Source organism: Colobus angolensis, unplaced genomic scaffold (assembly GCF_000951035.1).
Source record: "Colobus angolensis palliatus isolate OR3802 unplaced genomic scaffold, Cang.pa_1.0 Scaffold428, whole genome shotgun sequence".
Classification (NCBI taxonomy): domain Eukaryota; kingdom Metazoa; phylum Chordata; class Mammalia; order Primates; family Cercopithecidae; genus Colobus; species Colobus angolensis.
The window spans coordinates 1585942-1600169 of NW_012117688.1; the positions used below are offsets into that span (position 1 = coordinate 1585942).

General features: G+C 47.3%; 1 pseudogene across 1 annotated transcript in view; it reads left to right on the plus strand.

Moving 5' to 3' along the window:
* The window catches only part of LOC105522402, a 2613-nt pseudogene extending 583 nt beyond the window's left edge, over window positions 1-2030 (plus strand). Inside the window, exon 2 of the transcript XR_001003434.1 lies at window positions 1-2030. The product of XR_001003434.1 is annotated as an uncharacterized LOC105522402 (transcript).
* The last annotated feature ends 12198 nt before the right edge of the window (window positions 2031-14228 follow it).

A 14228-nucleotide genomic window follows, 5' to 3' on the forward strand; every position in this document is an offset into this window, starting at 1 on the left:
CAAACCGCCGCGGCGCGACGCCGAGCCAGCCCCGCGAAGCTGCACCCACCCCGGAGGACCAGCCCCTGGAAGGCAGGGCCAGCACCTCCCCGGGCTGTTGCAGCCGTGAGCCACCCGTTTTGTGAAACACACACTCTGCCGTTTCAGGCCGCACTTGCCCGTTGCCATGGGCGTTTTCTGTGTTGACACAAGCAGGGACACGGAATCCCTTGACTTTGAGTTGCAGATCGTGGATGTTGGCGTCTCCGCTGCGTTACCAGGAAGGATGGAAGGGGCTTCAGCCTCCATCCTCACTTTCCTTCTCAAGGAGTTGGCTGAGCACCCGGAGTTTTCTCTTTGGCTTGTCTCAGGTCCCCTTTCCCTGAGAGGTGAAAAGTTTTTCAGAAAGATGAGCGCTTTCTCTTTATTCCCAGGGACTACTTCACACACTCCTTTTTCACCTCCAGAGTAGATGGAACCGTGGAACCATGGAACCCTGCCCTCTGGTTGTGTCTGTCATCTCCTACTGGGACCAGAGCCACAAAAGACCTAACTCTCCAGCGTGCAGGCATCCCAACTAGAGGAAGCAAGGAGGCAGAGACCAAAAGGACATCAAGAGGCTTTTGAACCCGCAGAGAGGGCCTGGAACACAATGCTGAGCGTGGGCCCAACCACTGCTTCTCAGTGGGGTGGGAGAGTGGCGTGGGGAGAGTTGTGGGCATTTAGGGCAGGACAGTGCCCCGCCTGCGGCTTGGGACGGGGCTGCATTGCATCATTACTGTAACCACTAGCCGCCCCCGCCCTCACAACCCCTATGTATGAAATGCAAGTAGCACCTCCCCATCTTTGTGACAACCCAAAATGCCACCTCCTATGCCCAAGCACTCTCTAATGAGGTGTTTCCTTAGGTTGAAAACCACTGTTAGATCATTTCCTAAAATACATCTCAAAAGACAACAATTAGTTTCTTAAGATATAAGTAGGTGTTATATGAAAAGAGTAGCATGCTAATATCAGTATCATGCTGAGTTTGGGAAATGGTGGGTTAAAAGGTGGAGCAGGATTTCCTTACAGGACTTCTCAGAACCTTTAATATGTATAAATATATGTGTTGAATCATCAAGAGAGAGATGGACTATGCAGATCCCCAAATTTAATTGGCCCCGGAATTCTTTCTTTGTAGGACCCTTTTGGGAGCAACCTACCTTAGATACCTCTGAACTACATGCTGTCGTCCAGGGCACTCTCTGGGGACTTCTGTGTCCTCCCCAGTGTGAAGTGCAGGAGTGAGCAGTCAAAAGGCCCTTATGTTTTTACTGAATTGAAACACCTACAATGTGTGAAGATACTAGGACGGAGGCCAGAGCTTCAGGAAACCGCTGCAAAGATGACCTCACAAAGAAATCATTGTGGCAGGGCCCCTGGCGCACTCAAGGTGATGTGACGTGTCCAGCTCCTGAGAGCACGCAGCCCTGCTGGCGCCTTGGGCTTGCATGGCTCAGGGAAAGGAAAATAGCCCGGGTATTTGGAAGAGAAGTATGTGTGGATGGAATTACTCAAATGCTGATGGATGGATTGGGTCTCCTCTCCTGCTGGCCTGGCAGCCTCTGTGTGGAAGGCTTTGCCCAGGAGATGGGTCACAGCAGCTCTGGTGAGATGCTGGAAACATAAGCCCAGGCAGATATAATGGCAGTGAGTCACAGTAAACCAACAACCATCAGGTGCTCAGGAGGGAAGCTGAAACCAGGGGACTCGCTGTGCTGAGCTAAGCGAGGAGCAGGACTCTCCTGTTGTGCAAAACACAAAGAGCAGAGTGTTCAAGTCCAAGGATCAGATTCCTCCAAATGGAAGCCCAAGCTGTGCACACTGAGCTCCAGGGCCGGCGATACAATCACCCGCCCCTGCCCATGCAGGAGGGTACCACCCAAACATACCCCTTTCTCCTGGGGCATGGGCAGGGGCCAGGGGAGACAGGGCCCTATCACTTCCTGTGTAAAACTGAGTGAGCAGCCCAGCGCCCATCAGGGTCGAAGCACCTCACCTGCACCCCCAGCCTTGTAATTTGGACTCTGCTCACCACGTGCTCTGTGCTAGTGAAACTGCCCTCTGAGCAGAAATAAAATGTTGGCTCTTAAGTTTTTCCAGACTAACCAGACTGGCCAATGCCTGAGGCTCTGTGTTCAAGATAAAAGTGCCTAAGAAAGAAAAAAAAAGTGCAAGTAGGCAGTCCCCACTTCTCCAGGGCTGGCGGGCCCTGAGGATCCTGCCTCAGCCTGCTGAGCAGCCCAGAGTGGCTTTAAGAAGAAGAAAAAAAAAAGCCTGAACAACCTTTTTTTGCACATGGGTCACAGTCAAGCTTCTTAAACTTGGATGACAGTAAATCTATGACTAACTGGATAATTAAAGCCACAAGTCTGGAGGCCTGGGCAGGGCTCTGCTCTGGAATCTCCGGTGGCCTGTTCTATAGGCCAGCGTCCCTTGTCCTCCCCATAGCACAAATGCTTTCGTGAGTTGGAAACCCTCTGTGGTGACCTCTCCATCTTCTCAAGGTCAGTTCTCCACTTGGCCATGGCTTCATGCCGCCACCCTGCATCCCTGTCCACCGCGTGGAAGGAGGAAATCTAACCCACCGGCCACAGTGCAGCCCACACTCCCCACCCTGCCCCTCAGGAACATGACAGAAGGTTTCCAACTAAAACCAAAGTTACTCAGCAAAACTTCCTGCCAGGCAGCCATGCTGGAGGGCGCAGCGTGCCTCTCTCTGCTCTTTCTGTTTTATGAAACTTCTCTGCTGCAAGCACTTGAGAGCCTCCCGGCTTCCTGGGGAGAGTGGACTGAACTTCAAAGCAGACACCGCTGCAGCTAAGAAGCCCCTGGGTTGCTTCAAAGACTGTCTCTTCCCAGTCTGAAGCTTCTGGTGAAGATTTCTCCCTCATTTCTGAAACAACAGATAGAGCTGCTGAAGTTTACAACATCCCCCAAGGCATTTCTGTGTTTCTGCCTTTAATCTAGGGCCCGAGTGACCACCCACAAAAATGCCCTGAACCCTGACTGCCTCAGGATGCATCCTGCAGTTTACATTCCCATGGTGCCTCTGCCTCCACTCCAGCCGCCTCTCTGGCCACCCCTGCCCGCTCCCTTCTCTCCATCATGCCAAAAAGTGCCCTCGTGTCCTCTGATGGTGGACGAGGGGATTCAGTTAGGAGTCAGGATGGTCTATGTGATTTTTGTACACTATTCCAGAATAGGTGTGTGGTTGCTTTAAAAATAAAAAGAAACGTGTCTTCCAAATCTTTGAAGCCCTTTGATTACAGGAAGCTGTGGACCGTGTTTAGCCTGTGGCTCTGTGTGCCCCTTGGCTGCTGCTGCTTACTCCTGAGTGTGAGGTTGCTAACATAAGAAGCAAGAGTAATTTGGATTTGCGCTTCTCAGTAAAAACCCCTTTCCATTAACCTGTAAAACTCTAGAGGGCAGGGGATCTCTCACATTGAATCTTGTGGTCTTGTGAGAATACCTGGAAAATAGTAGGCATTCTCCAATGATTGTTGGATTAATGTCATTGCTTAAAAAAAACAAAAACAAAGAAAGTCACTCTCTCAGCTCAGAGTGGTGTATTTGCAAGTGTTTAGGTCAAAGATGTGTTGAGAAATTGCACATACACTGTGTACATCTCATGTCATCAGGAACTTACGTTACCAGACCTCTTGTTTCGCCCACTATCTTGTCATTTGTATTGAGCAGACTAATACCTAGCAAACCAGATGAGTCTTCAGGAGGTCTGTAGACTGAGATGGGCATTTGAGATAAAGAAATCCCACAGAGTTCTAAAACCAAAATGAAAAGTATAAAGATGATTGTCCTGTGAAGTGGCCCCAAGCCTCAGACCCATCACCATCTGCCTCTGGCCTCACTTGGGGGCCAATGAAGATGCTCAGCACAGAACCTCTTATCTGTGGTTGTGACTTCCTGGCTGGCCAGACCTGAAGGAGGTGGAGGAAGAAGTGCTGTGGTGAGTCCTGTGACTCAGAGGAAAGCAGCCAAGACATGACGCCGAGCACAACCGCCTGGGGTGGCTGCAGGGAGGTGGCCTAGGGACAGATGAAGCTGCAGTGGGGACCACCTCCCCTTCAGAAGGAGCTTTCTTGTCCCTCCTCATCCAAACACACTCCAACCTAAAAAATCATGCATAACTCCGAAAGCAGCTCTATGCTGTACCTGTGTGTGTCCTACCAGATTTCTTTGTTCCTGGGGGAAAATAGCAATAAACATCACATTCCTTTTCAGTGTTGAATTGCTACTGCTTAAAAGTTAAGAAAAGTTGCAGTCAAACCATCTATTAACAGATAAATTTAAGAACGGTGCGAGTTCCTGCCAGCTGCTGCTGATGGGTTTTCCAGAAGGGAATGATATGCCGGCAAGGCAGTGATTAAGTGTGATGACAACTATCAATTTAGTGAAGGGTCAGTGGTTTTCTTGTATATTTATTTATTTTTATTTTATTTTATTTCATTTTATTTTTGAGACAGAGTCTTGCTCTGTCGCCCAGGCTGGAGTGCAGTGGCGTGATCTCAGCTCACTGCAACCTCTGCCTCCCGGGTTCAAGTGATTCTTCTGCCTCAGCCTCCTGAGTAGCTGTGATAACAGACGCATGCCACCACACCCAGCTAGTTTTTTGCATTTTTAGTAGAGATGGGGTTTCACTGTGTTAGCCAGGATAGTCTCCATCTCCTGACCTCGTGATCTACCCGCCTTGGCCTCCCAAAATGCCAGGATTACAGGCATGAACCACCACACCTAGCCATTATTTATTAATTTTTTAATATTGAAACCCTCTTATTACTTACTTGAAATAATACTAAATAGTAGCATTATGGTAACAGCAAGAATTCAACCACTTCCTGGCAAGTAATAAGTATACTTCATTTTATTCTAATTTTCTCAAGTTTAGAAGTTACTTAGAAGTAAACTCTAAGTTGGGTCCACCCAGGTCTAAGGAAATCTTCCTTAGTGTCCCCTGAGTTTGCTAATCCCAAGACGGTCTTTGGGAACACTCTGAGCAATAAGACCAAGCCCCTGCCCCCCAGGCCATCTGTTGTCACCAAGCCAGGGCACCCGGCCTAGAGGGCTACATGTGGGTCGTAATGAGCCATCTGGCTGCCTGGCAGAAGGCATCCACGGGCAGGTGTCTGAGATGCTACTGACATTACCACCGACCTTTGCCAAGAAGCAGGTTTGGTTTTATCCAGAATGGCCCAGCGTGGTGGTGAGAATGCATCTTCCTGGTCCAGGACACTTTCAGGAACCAGGCTGAAAATTCTCACCCTCAACATTGAATTTTTGCCTGAGCAGTAGGGTCTACACTTTCCCTGGGTTGTTCTGGGACTTCATTCTGACCATTTTCCTCCCCATCTGGAACAAAGCGGGTCTCTACATACCTTCATGTCCTTCCATGTGTCCTGACCAGTCACAGGGGCAGTGTCAAGGCGTGGCTCCTGGAGGTTTTCTTTGTTTATTGGGGTTCTTTGGAGAAACAGAACTAGTAGGAGGTAGGGGTGTGTGTGTGTGTGTGTGTGTGTGTGTGTCTGTGTGGTGTGTGTATGTAAATAAAAGGAAATTTATTATGAGGAATTGGCTTCTGGGGTCATAGAGGTCGAGAAGTCCTGTGATCTGCCATCTGCCAGCTGGAAACCCAGGAAAACTAGTGATATAATACAACCCAAGTTGGAAAGCCTAGGAACCAGGAGAGCAGATGGATGAGATCTCAGCGGAGGACTGGAGTTCAATACTGCGATCATGGCTCACCACATAAAATGTCCCAGGTCAAGCAGTGAGGCCGGAAAAAAGGGGTAAATTCCTCCTTCCTCTACCTTTTGTTTTATTTAGGCCCTCAAAGGATTGGGTGATGCCCACTCACATTGGAGAAGGCAAGCAACTTTACTGTGTCCACCCATACAAACGCTGATTCCATCTGGAAACGTCCTCCAAGACACACCCAGAAACAAGGTGTTACCTGGGCACCTGAGGCCAGTCAGGTTGACACATACAATTAACCATCACAACTTTGTTTTTAAAATAGAAGTGCAATTTAGACTGGGCTTAGTGTTCACACCTATAATCCCAGCACTTTGGGAGGCTGAGGCAGGCGGATCACCTGAGCTCAGGAGTTCCAGACCAGCTTGGCCAATGTGGTGAAAACCTGTCTCTACTAAAAATACAAAAATTAGCCAGGTGTGGAGGTGCAGGCCTATAGTCCCAGCTAGTCAGGAGGCTGAGGCAGGATAATTGATTGAACCCAGGAGACAGAGGTTGCAGTGAGCCGAGATCGTGCCACTGAACTCCAGCCTGGGTGATAGAGTGAGACTCTGTCTCACAAAAGAAAAAAAAAGAAAAAAGTGCAATTTAAATCGAAAGAGTTTAATATACAACAAATATACGGTGTAGCTTTACATAAAGTCCTTTAGCCATTCCTTGCTCCCAAACAAAATGCCACTCGCAAGAGTTTCCTATATAGAAATTCCATTGTCACCACTCATCTGCTGTGACATGTGTCACAAATAGTTTCTGATATAGTATCAGAGTACATACATTATTTATCTTTGGCCTGGCAGGCACAGTGGCTCATGCCGGTAATGTCAGCACTTTGGGAGGCTAAGGAGGGTGGATCGTTTGAGCCCAGGAGTTCAAGAGCAGCATGGGCAACATAGTAAAACCCTGTCTCTACAAAAAATACAAAAATTAACTGGACATGGTGGCTCATGCCAATAGTCCCACCTGCTCTGGAGGCTGAGGTGAGAAGATCCCTTGAGCCCAGGAGGTAGAGACTGTGGTGAGCCATGATCGCACCACTGTGCTCCAGCCTGGGCAACACAGCAAGACCATGTCTCAAAAAAATTATTTACCTTTAAAAACTAAATTGTAGCTCAAAGTGATTGGTGTTACAGGGTACCTCTCTGTTATTTGGGTTTAAATTTGTTTCTAGAATGGGAAAGGAGACAGTGTGAGAGCTTGTAGCCTGGCTACACCCCTGAGGAGAGCCAGGGAGAGGGCTCTGCTGGCACCATCTGAGCCCGCTGTCATCAGGGCTTATTGGGAGCAGTGGACAGACAGAGGGAGAAGGAAGGTGAGGACTGCTGATCCGTGGCGCTGTAGTAGGCTGTTATACAGCGGCAGAGAAAGTGGTTTCCTAAGGCTTTAGAGAGCCAGAGCCTTCCTTCTCCCTCCGACAACGGACGTCACCAAGTATAATTTATCCTAAATCCACCAAGTGGATTGAGGCTCTTAAGACGTAAGGACCTCCTTTGGGGTTCTGCCTCTTTGGGGGCAGAATATTAGAGCACACCCAGACCAGTCCTGCAGCCAGGACTCTACCCAGACTATAGCCTGAAGGTGCAATTTGCTTGGTCTAAGGAATTTTTTTTGTTATGTTTTTGTTTTTTTAAAGTAGAGTTGGGGTTTTGCTATGTTGCCCAGCCTGGTCTTGAACTCCTGGTCTCAAGTGATCCTCTTATCTCAGCCTCCCAGTGTTGGGATTACAGGCATGAGCCACCATGCCCAGCCTAAGGAATTGTAAAACTTAAATGTGCCATCATTTTTAAATTGGGAAAATTCAGGTAAAATTGAGATTCCTGATTTCTTCCAAGAATCACAAGTTTCACCGTGTTTGGCAACACTAGACTGTGCTCCTACACAACAGCAGCGGATAAGAGCACACGGTGGGTGAGCACACAGCATCCCCGCCTCTGCTCACTGCACCCCTACACTCACCCATGCAGCCCCACCCCACTTGTTTGGAGTGTCCTGCAGGCAAGGGGCCACTGTGTCACTCCCACCACAGAGCCCCACTCTCCTGTTCTCTCTGTCACTCAGAGGACGTCTAGACCCGTGTTTCCTGGACAGAAGTCAGCCCCAGGAGCCACAGTTTATTCCTTCCTTCGCCCCCACACAAACGCAAAAGCCTCCTCCCCATTTACTAAGCCAAAGAATGTCAGGATTGAATGTTTTGAAAGAAGAGTTAAAGACAGCTTTAGCCCTGGCGTTCCACAGCTCCTTATTAACACAGAGACTTTTCATAACTCTCAGACAGCTGGAGACACGTTTTTGTGAATTCAAAACTCCTGTGAAGGACGCTGGCCTCAAGGGTGCGGGGGAGGGTGGTCAGGATTCCTGATCTGCTCTTGGACTCAGGGCAGGTGCAGCTGGTGTTCTAGACCACAGCACAATGGCAAGAAGGCCCCAGACCCTCTGGAGCAAGTCAGGGTCCAGGCACCACTGGCCCCAGGTGAGCCCAAGATGCAGGCTTCGGTGTCAAATTAGCCGAGAAACAGACAGGACCCAGGGCCCGAGCACACAGACAGCCCCACGCATGTGGGATCACACACTAATTCGCTTGTGGGAGCTGACTGTGAGGGCTGACGTTGCCTTTGGACTGAATTATGTGGGATGCGCTAAAAGAGGCTTTGGAGTCAGAAAATGTTAGAGCCCAGCAAGGCACGCCAGAAAGCATCTGTTCCAGGGTCCCCAACAGTGACTGCTCTTGAGAATCTTCTAAACACTTCCAAAGTACAGATTCCAGCCAGGCATGGTGGCTCACGCCTCTAATCCCAGCTACTTGGGAGGCTGAGGTGGGAGAATCGCTTGAACCTGGGAGGCGGAGGTTGCAGTGAGCCGAGATTGTGCCACTGCACTCCAGCCTTGGTGACAGAGTGAGACTCTGTCTCAAAAAACAAACAAAAAACAAAATACAGATTCCTAGGCTCCAGCTACCCCTGCCCCAACACACACACACACATACACACACACACACATATGCGCATATGCACACACATGGATTCTGATGAGCATCCAGGTTTGGGAACCACTGATATAGTCCAAACCTTTCCATTCGGTTTCTCAAGTACAGTACTAGGTTCGGTGACATTTCCAAGGCCACATCACTGGTTTCGTGGGACTGGGATTACAGTACAAGTTTCTTGACTATAACCCAGGGCTTTTTCTACAACACACTATCTGTCTCCTGGATGTATCATAAAGGAGGCTGCTGATGTACCCCAGAGATTTCTGGATGTGGAGAGAGGGTAAGAAGTGTAGTCTTTGTGCTTGTAAACCAAGGTAATTTTCCCCAATATTGGCCTCAGTCTCAAGTCTCTCTGGGCAAGAGATTCTGCCTGTAGCTCTATAATTACTGCAGTTCCCCTTGTTTTTTGAGAGGAGATGAAAAGTACTGTACATGTGTGTGGAGACTTCTCTGTGCCTCAGTTTACCTCTATTTAAAATGGAGAGAGTGGCCAGCACCCTTCTACCTTCTTCCTTGGGGCTCTGCAGATTGACCACAAAGAGACTGACCACACAGATTGATTGACCTGTGAAACCCCAAGGCAGGAAAAGAAACTTTCTGTGCCCACACAGGTATTCTTTTTTTTTTTTGAGATGGAGTCTCGCTCTTTTGCCCAGGCTGGAGTGCAGTGGCGCTATCTCGGCTCACTGCAAGCTCTGCCTCCCGAGTTGACACCATTCTCCTGCCTCAGCCTCCTGAATAGCTGGGACTACAGGCGTCTGCCACCATGCCCAGCTAATTTTTTGTATTTTTAGTAGAGACGGGGTTTCACCATGTTAACCAGGATCGTCTCGATCTCCTGACCTCGTGATCCACCTGCCTCGGCCTCCCAAAGTGCTGGGATTACAGGTGTGAGCCACTGCGCCCGGCCACAGAGGTATTCTTAAAGTCAGGGTTGCTCTTGGCACACATATTAATAATCCTGATGTCTAGTTACCATTGCAGATCCTCTGGCTCCCCTCTACCCCTTCCAGGAAAGACTACCTGTCTTCTCCTAGTTTCTTGAGGGCTGATGAAATATTTCCTGAATGTGATCTCAGACAGAATCCCAGTTTTGAGGGACCAAACAAGATTTTTCTTTTTTTTTTTTCTTTGAGATGGAGTCTGGCTCTGTCGCCCAGGCTGGAATGCAGTGGCATGATCTCGGCTCACTGCAAGCTCCGCCTCCTGGGTTCACGCCATTCTCCTGCCTCAGCCTCCCCAGTACCTGGGACTACAGGCGCCTGCCATCACGCCTGGCTACTTTTTCTATTTTTAGTAGAGATGGGTTTTCACCGTGTTAGCCAGGATGGTCTCGATCTCCTGACCTTGTGATTCGCCCACTTTGGCCTCCCAAAGTGCTGGGATTACAGGCGTGAGCCACCGTGCCCGGCCAAGATTTTTTAAAAATTATAAATACTATATAAACTGGTATTACTAAATACCAAATAACTGGTATTGAGTTATTGCTAAGTGCCAGGCATTATGGGAAACACTTTACATGCATTATGGCATTTAATCCTCACCACAACCCTAGTGAAATAAATATCAATATAATTAAAAGTATAAATATAAGTGAAGTGTTATAATAGTCTCATTTTACAGATGTGGAAAATGAGGCTCAGAAAAGTTAACGTGCCCAAGATCACACAGCTGCTAAATGACAGAGCCACGATTCAACCCACATAGTCATCTCTAGAAGCAAAGTTCCAGTAAAGGGGTTGATGACTGGTCACCGTAGTCACGAACTTGACCTTTCCTGCAGCACTGCCTGGTACTTTCCCAGTACAGTGTTCTGCCCTGACACAGCCAAGGCCAAGGGCAGTGTAGGCACAGCAGCCGTGACTCTCTGCTGGGAGGCTAACAGCTCCCTCAGTTCAGGGACTGCCTGACCCAGCCTGACCAAATTAGAGCAAGTAATGGGTGTGACATAATTTGACATGTACATTGTTAATTGAACCCAGTGGGAGATGATTTTAAATAGAGGCGAATACCATGCTGTGAACTATTTGGGTTATGAAGCTCTTATTCTCTTATGCTTGCAGGAGAAAGAAATGTGCCATGAAAAATGGAAAACTCCCGAGAAGCTGTTCCAGCGTCAGGAGAGCAGCAGACAAGCTGGACTGGGGAAGATTCTTCCTGGAAGTTTCGGAGATTTCACTCTCATTTCCTAGCATCTGACCCCCAAATCCTCTCAAAGCCCAAATCAAGAACCACAGACTCTAGTCATCTTTCCCCCAGAGACTTCCTAACTGGGGGACCGGAAACCCCAATTACAAAGCCTGCCCTGGTAAGACGGCAAAACAGGCACCGCTTCAAGTCCCCAAATGCAGCCCTCACAACAGTCTCCCTTTCTGAGGTTCAAAGAACCAAGAGCCCACCCCCGGTCCTCGCTGAGGGACTCATGCAGGTACAGTCTCTCTGGGCGTCACCCTATGCCCAACTCCTAGGCCTCTTCCCTCCTCACGATCAAAATTTACCTGTCCTATTTCCCGTGCCCTCCTACTTGCTTCCTGACCTTCATGGAGAGTATGAGTGCCCCATGTGCTAGTGCCACCGATCCTAATGGCTTATGATGTGTTTATCCTCTCAGGCAAGACCTGCAGAGTGTACGACATACAACCAGCTCCCAAGAAATGTCTACTGAGGAATTAATGAATGAGGTAAGTTGAATGAGTGAAGCAAATGTTTTTCAGGAAATCCCACGCCTTACCGCAAACCAGTAAGCCTAATACTGGATTTCAGGCTACTGAAAATGAAATTTGAGAGCAATTGACCTTTTGGGAGCAATTTGCCTTTTAAAAAATTAAAGTCCTTTAAATAACATTACCTGGTGAGGATGACCAGGAAAAACATAGAGCATAGTGTGGCCTCCCCACAGGCATTTTTCGTCTTTTCTCTTTCCTAACAGGGTCCCATACTTCCCAGCCATGCTATTGGCAGGGATTCACATAGTCACAATTCTCTGGGTAGACCTTGGGAGGTTTAAGCCAACCAGTGACCCCCATCATCCTAGCCCCAGAGATTGGCTTAGGGATAGTGACCCAAAGCAGGCCAATGCAAGGTGACTTTGCCAGGGGCTTCTGGGAAAGAAGTTTCCTTTCTCTGAGGAAACGTGAATGAGGACATCCATAACTCAGGTGGTGTCTGGCAGCCATCTTGTGATCATCCGGCAAGACAGCTCAAGAATAAAGCCACCACCATGGTAGACTAAGAAGAGACAGAAAGACACTGGGTCTTCATTGACTCCACCAGCTGTACATGAGGCCTTACCTGAAGCCCACGTGACCTCTGCACTTCTCCCTTACATGAGAGAATAAAGTTGTTTTTTGTTTAGACCAAATAAACACATAATGCAATTACATAATCCCTTGATTCCTTTTTATGACTGAGCTCAGAAACTGTATTTTGTCATTTTAAATCACCTTTATCTTACAGTTTATTTAACTGAAACAAATAAACAAACCAAAACACGCCAGTTTTTCACTCCTCTGTCAAAGCCTTTCCAAGATCCCTAAGCTTGTGATGTCCTGGGTGAATGAAGAAGTAAGAGTGTTTTCAACAAAATAGAAGCTTATTTCTCTCTCATATAAAAGGAGGCTGGAGTCTGGCTGGTATGGGAGCTACAGCATCATCAAAGTTCTATCTTTTCGTCCTGCTATCCTTAGTATACGGTTTTCATCTTCAAGATCATGTCATAAGCTATGAGGATGCAAAGGTATAAGAATGACATATGGACTTTGAGGACTCGGTGTGGGGGAAGGTGGGAGGGGGTGAGGGATGAGAGACTACATATCGGGTACAGTGTACACTGCTCGGTTGACAGGTGCACTAAAATCTCAGAAATCACCACTAAAGAACCTATCCATGTAATCAAAAACCACCTGTACCCCAAAAACGATTGAAGTAAAACTAAAAATTAATTAAAAAAAAAAAAACCCAGATAACTTCCTGGTCCAATGTGGCAGCTAGAGCTCCAATCATCACATTAATCTCCCTGTTCCAGAAAGGCATGGGAGGAAAGGAGAAGGAGAAAAAAGAGTGTGTCAGTAGTCTATACCTCTTTAGGAGTCCACAGAAGACTACCTACCCAACAACTTCTGCTTATATCTCACTGGCCCTCAGGCTGCAAATGTGGCTTCCAAGTGTAGTCTTTCAGCTGAGCATATTGCCACCCAGATTAAAATCTGGGTTATGTGACTAAGGAAAAAGAGGAGACTGGATACTGGATAGGCAACTAGCAGCCTCTGCCCCACCCTGCTTAACAAACTGGTCCAGCTTCTGTGTTCAGATCTGATGCTTAATGCCTGCGTCTCCAAGGAGATCCCATGATTCAAGCTGCAATTACTCTCTCCACAGGCCCTTAACAAGGAAAGCCGGATTTTTTCCCTCCTGAGGATCCTTTGACCAGCATCTTCGGATTTTTTTCAGTTAGAAGTATTCACTAAGAGCCTGTTGTTTTGTTTTTTGTTTGTTTGTTTTTGTTTTTATGTTTTTTTAATGACCACATCAGTCTCATTAGCATCTTTGCTTTGATTTATCTCATTGCATAGTTGAATTTCTTCTCTGCCATATTCCAGCCAGACCCCATTCATACTCACCCATCTTTGCTCACAAGTCTTTCCCTAAAACTATGTTTTTTGCAACATGGGTCCACTCTTCCGTAGTTAGTTTCTCACTTCCCTCTGGCATTAACTTTCTCAATCGGTGGATAAAGCACTTGTGGCCCAGGGTAACAAGAACTATGGTTGGCTGGCAACAGCAGCTGAGTGGGGCTGGGCTTCTCTGAATCATGAAGGACAGGGGATTATTTTGCCTGGAGACAGGCGACTGGGTGAGGCTAGGGTGATGATTTCTTTCTCAGCTCTCTCAAGGCCTTCTGGCCCCTTATTGTACATTTCAGGCCCCACAGATAGTGCTGCAAGCCTCTGTTAGTAATTCACAGGCACAAACAAGGCAAAATCAAACAATAGTAATGAAGCAAATTATTGTCTCACTAGAGGCAAAACATCTGTTCCTCCCCACCTCACTTGCACAAAAGCAGAAAAGAAAAATCAAATCAATGTCGAAGAATGCTAACAAAAACATGTTACCTTGAATCTTCATATAAAGAATACCTTTTAGAAATATCTAGTTATTTCATTTATTTGAATGTTCCCATTTTTATTTTAATTATAAACTGAAAGCTATTATAAATCATAATTTTACACTCTATTATGCATTTTCAAATGGAAACATCCTCAGGCAAATGTGAACAATTATCTCCAAATGTTATTTTTTTTTAAGTTATAATCTTCAGAGGAACAACTAAATTATACTTTAAATCACTGGTTTAAAACTAAACCTCGCCAGGCACAGTGGCTCATGCCTGTAATCACAGCATTTTGGGAGGCCAAGGCAGGCAGATCACTTGAGGTCAGGAGTTCAAGGCCAGCCT